The sequence below is a fragment of the Notolepis coatsorum genome (assembly GCF_963971535.1).
Source record: "Notolepis coatsorum genome assembly, chromosome: 1".
NCBI classification, from domain to species: domain Eukaryota; kingdom Metazoa; phylum Chordata; class Actinopteri; order Aulopiformes; family Paralepididae; genus Notolepis; species Notolepis coatsorum.
In genome coordinates this window covers 319,976,302-319,981,301 of record NC_140165.1, presented here as the reverse complement: position 1 = coordinate 319,981,301, position 5,000 = coordinate 319,976,302, and the positions used below count along the sequence as shown (strand labels likewise).

General features: G+C 40.6%; 1 protein-coding gene across 1 annotated transcript in view; it reads left to right on the top strand.

Moving 5' to 3' along the window:
- The window catches only part of abcg4b (ATP-binding cassette, sub-family G (WHITE), member 4b), a 103,774-nt gene that overhangs the window by 63,645 nt on the left and 35,129 nt on the right, over window positions 1–5,000 (top strand).

Here is a 5,000-nt window from a genome sequence, read left to right as displayed (position 1 = left end):
GTCGTCCCTGCCCTTCACCAGGCTCGGAGACGACAGAGCAGCTGTAGTTCACTGCGCCACGATGCACATACAATAATAATAATAATAATAATAATAATAATAATAATTAATAATAATAATAATAATAATAATAATAATAATAATAATAATAATAATAATAATAAATTGGAAGCGCCTTTCTCAGACTCAAGGACACTTTACAAAGAGAGAGAAGCCACATAAAAAGGGGTTCACTGTCCTGTGCCCTTCCTGATGACTTGTCGTACAGAACTTGTAAGTCGCTTTGGATAAAAGCGTTCAGCTAAATGACTAAATGTAAACGTTGAACATCAGCTGACCTTCAGAGGGTCAGCCTGCCGGGGTCCAGTGATGCAGTGTCACTAACTTGACTCATTCACTCACCCAGTCAATCAATCAAGTCACTCACAGAGTGAGTGAGGTGATGTGGTGGTTTTCAGAAAGGTCAGATGCAGTCGTGTGCAGGTGTGTGCGTGTGCGACACTGTTTGTTTATACAGTGTCTCCCCCCCCCCCCCCCTCAATGTACAGTTTTGCTTGTTTATACAGTGTGCCCCCCCCCCCCCCCCCCCAACCACCTCCAATGTAAATTACCCAGTATGGTTGTCAATACCCCAGTGTACCCAACCCCCCCCCACCCACCCAACCTCCTCCAATGTACAGTTTCTACGTCAAATGTATATACTCCCTTTTCTTGACTCCTTCTGTATCACAAACAGTACTGTATTTGCAAATCTGGTATGTCATAAATGTATAGATGTAGCAGTACTGACTATCTGTATGTCATGTATGTCATATATGTTATGATGAATTGAAAATGGGGGACCCTGATGTAAACAAGACGAAAGTCTTTCTCTGGTCTGCATCCCCTTAACAATTGTGTGTATTGAGCTGTACTGTATTGTACCCATTCTGCAATCTGTTAATAAAGTTTTCAATCAATCAATCAATCAATGTGTGTGTGCGTGTGTGTGTGTGTGTGTGTGTGTGTGTGTGTGTGTGTGTGTGTGTGTGCGTGTGTGTGTGTGTGTGTGTGAGTGATTGAGTGACAGGCCCAGTTCTATATGGCAGGTAGCTTAGGGGAGTTCAAAGACCCAATTTCCATCTCAGCACATTTATAGATCCCCTCTCTCTCTCCCTCTTCTCTCTCTCCCTCTTCTCTATCTATCTTCTCTCTCTCTATTTCTCTCTTTCTCTCCCTTTCTCTCCCTTTCTCCCTCTCTCTTTCTTTCTTTCTTTCTCTCTATCCCTCTCTCTTTCGCTCTCTCTCCCACTCCATATCTGTCTCTCTCTCCCTCTCTCTCTCTGTCTCTCCTCTGGCTCTCTCTCTCTCTATCTCTCTCTCTCACACACGCTGACCTCATCCTCAGTATATCTAGTTTCAGGATAATCAATGGAGTATATTGATTGTGTTTCCATTGTAGTGAAGTGACAAAACAAAACAATTGGATCTATAGTTTGTTGTTGTACTAACATCTTATGAACACCTTTGCCATGGTCCATTATATTTACACCATATACAGTATATATATATATATATATATATATATATATATATATATATATATATATATATATATATATATATATATATATATATATATATATATATATATAGTTATTCTCATACCGCATATCTATCTATCGATCTACACCTGTCTTTATTTACCTGCACGACATACAGTAGTAATTTTACATATCTGTAGATACTCGGGGTGTAATGCTACGTGTATTCATCCCGCGAATTTACGGTACGGCCATCACAGTGAGGTACGTGCAGCCATACGAAGAATACGCCTCACAGCGCAAACATACCAGCGGGTTCCGTGCGAGAACAACGCGTGTGGCCGGGCACACCGAGTCCGACTTCAGAGCGGGCGAAAGTGCACGGAGGAGGCACATTTACATTGGAACAGCTGCAGGGGCATTACAATTTTACAGTTTTCTTTCGTTTTCTTATTCGCCCAATAATGTTAACCAAATGAAACCAATGGAAAGACACACACAACACAACACACGCGCCGCGTGTCGCCAACACACACACCAACAACCGCAGACTCTCTCTCACAGGCACAGCTGATCAAATAAAAAAAAGAAACATACTTTTCCGCACTGATCATCTGAGCTCCTCTCCAGTTGAACTGCTACTGTGTTTAAATCCAAATAATCCTCTGCCATTGTTGTAACATGTCATCTGTTCTCTATAGTCTTCAGTCTCGTCAAGTTAAATCCTCTCTACAAGTGAAACTGAAACTTAGGATAAGTTGTTAATGGGGCAGTAGGCAATTCATTTACTCAGTGGATGCCTGAACACAGAATGACACCAGTATCACTGACTACCACGGCAAGCCTATAGAAAACTCTTCTATTTAATAATAATAATTTTTATAATTATCATAAATATATAATAATAATTATAAATATTTTGTTTCTGTTGTACCGAACCGTAACCACAATACCGAGGTACGTACCGAACGTGGCTTCTGTGTACCGTTACACCCCTAGTAGATACTATATCTATATCTGTACTAGGGCTGGGCGATATGGCAAAAAATCATATCGCGATAACGATATGATAATGTTATCATATTTCTCGATATCGATAATTATCGAAATTGTTATAGGTAATTTTTTTTATTTATTTTTTTTTTATTTTTTTTTAAACAACAGATGTATGTTTATTTTGCAGCAATTCTTTGTCGTTACATCCCCTCACACTCCAGTTCTCAGGCTGCAGCTGGTTTAAAAGCTAAAGTAAACCGGCTTCTCTGCTGGCTGTGGCTCCAGGGGAGTTGAACAGTTCTGGCTCTGCTCGTTTCTTTTCTATCTTATGGCGCTTTTTTGGTGGACAAACCCGTGCACCGTGACTCGTGACTGGAGTCTAGCTCTGCTAGCACACATAGCCTACCGTGTACAGACGGTTTCAAACTGTATTTTAAATTAGAAAGCAAACAAAATAAATGGACAAGAGAAAAATAAATCTCAATTTGGTCAGTATGGTCATTTGGACAAGCAAAGCCATTACTTTAAGTTGCAGGCAAGAAAGACAAGTCTGTCCACTGTCTCTGTTTTTTCTTCGATATTCGATATCGATTATTAAAATATATCGCGATATTTATCGTTATCATTATATCGCCCAGCCCTAATCTGTACATATCCTACTATTACTCATTATGCTGCTGGCCAGTATGACTAACTACCATACTGTCTTTACACCTGTATCATTGTGCATATTATACTACAGCTCTGTACATGCATCTGATTAGCACTACACTCAGTAGTACTCATTTGTATATTTTTTACCCAGTTTAATCACCTGCACATTGTATATATTGCTGTTGCACTTTACTGCTACTGTACATTTGCACTCTGGTTGGAGGCCACCAGATGCTGTGTGATGACAATACATTTGAATCTAATCTAATCTAATCTATCTAATCTAATTATCTTGCTAGCCTATACGGCTCTCCTTATGGGACATGGAACCCATTCAAAACGCAGAGTACAGCTATAACTATGAAATTACATGAGTAAATGAGGTTATTATTCTTAGTCCCTGAAAGGTTGACCCCTTTTGGAGATACAAGGCCTTCACCCGACAGCAGCGATACGCTGCTCTACTTACTGTATCATGAGGTCTTTCCGTCGGGGGGGGGGGCAGACATCTTAGAGCAGTAGTTCTCAAACTATGGGTCGCGACCCAAATTGGGGTCGCGGGTAGGTGATTTTTTAATTTTTTTATGTTCTGGCAACATATTTTGGCTAAATATGCCTCGTTTTAGAAATGTGTATTGATAACATAGTGCTGCTGTAATTACATTTTCTAATAAATATGCGTGATCAAGTTCAACAACGTGTGCTTTTATTTTGATATTCCTTAATTCCACGTTGAAATTACGCAATGGGGGGGGTCCCCAAAAAAAGTCCTAAATTAAATGGGGTCACTGTATGAAAAAGTTTGAGAATCCCTGGCTTAGAGCCTAAACGGTTTCATTGAAACATTGAAATGGTTTCCAGGTTTCAAAGCCTTACTGTCTGTTTCCAGGTTTCAAAGCCTTACTGTCTGTTTCCAGGTTTCAAAGCCTTACTGACTGTTTCCAGGTTTCAAAGCCTTACTGACTGTTTCCAGGTTTTAAAGCCTTACTGACTGTTTCCAGGTTTTAAAGCCTTACTGTCTGTTTCCAGGTTTCAAAGCCTTACTGACTGTTTCCAGGTTTTAAAGCCTTACTGACTGTTTCCAGGTTTTAAAGCCTTACTGTCTGTTTCCAGGTTTCAAAGCCTTACTGACTGTTTCCAGGTTTTAAAGCCTTACTGACTGTTTCCAGGTTTTAAAGCATTACTGACTGTTTCCAGGTTTTAAAGCCTTAAGGCCCTCCCATAGTCCAGCAGACTGTACACAGAGCAGACTCCGCGGAGGTCCACTGGACTCTTTGAGCTTTCATAGTCGAGCGGACCTCCGCGGACCAATTTCCTACATGTCACGCGCCAGTTTACACAATTGTCCCCACGCTGTTCAACTTCTGTCATGTCGTCGTCATCCGATGTCAAAATAAAGAGTATGTTATCTCCGTTTCCAATATTTCGATAATAAAACGGGCAGTTTTACGCACTTGAATAACAGGTATATAGGCAGCGAGGTGCAATGTACCGTATAGGCTTGAGGTGGACAGCGCTGGTGCTGAAATGACAAACACGCATTGCATGAAATAAAAGCACCAGTTTTATTTCAAAATATTGGAAACGGAGATAACATTCTATGTTATCTCCGTTTCCAATATTTCGAAATAAAACTGGCAATTTTACACACTTCATTTAGAAAAGCCATTCAAACATCTCTCTTGGCACGGAGCGAGTGGTCAGAGTAAAATGCAGATCGGCGTCACATTAAATGCAGTTCGATGTCAACCAAAACGCCGAGCAGCGTTTTGTGTGACACCAAGTCTGCGCGTCAGAAAATAGGAGCTCCGCACTTGGACTCTGCTG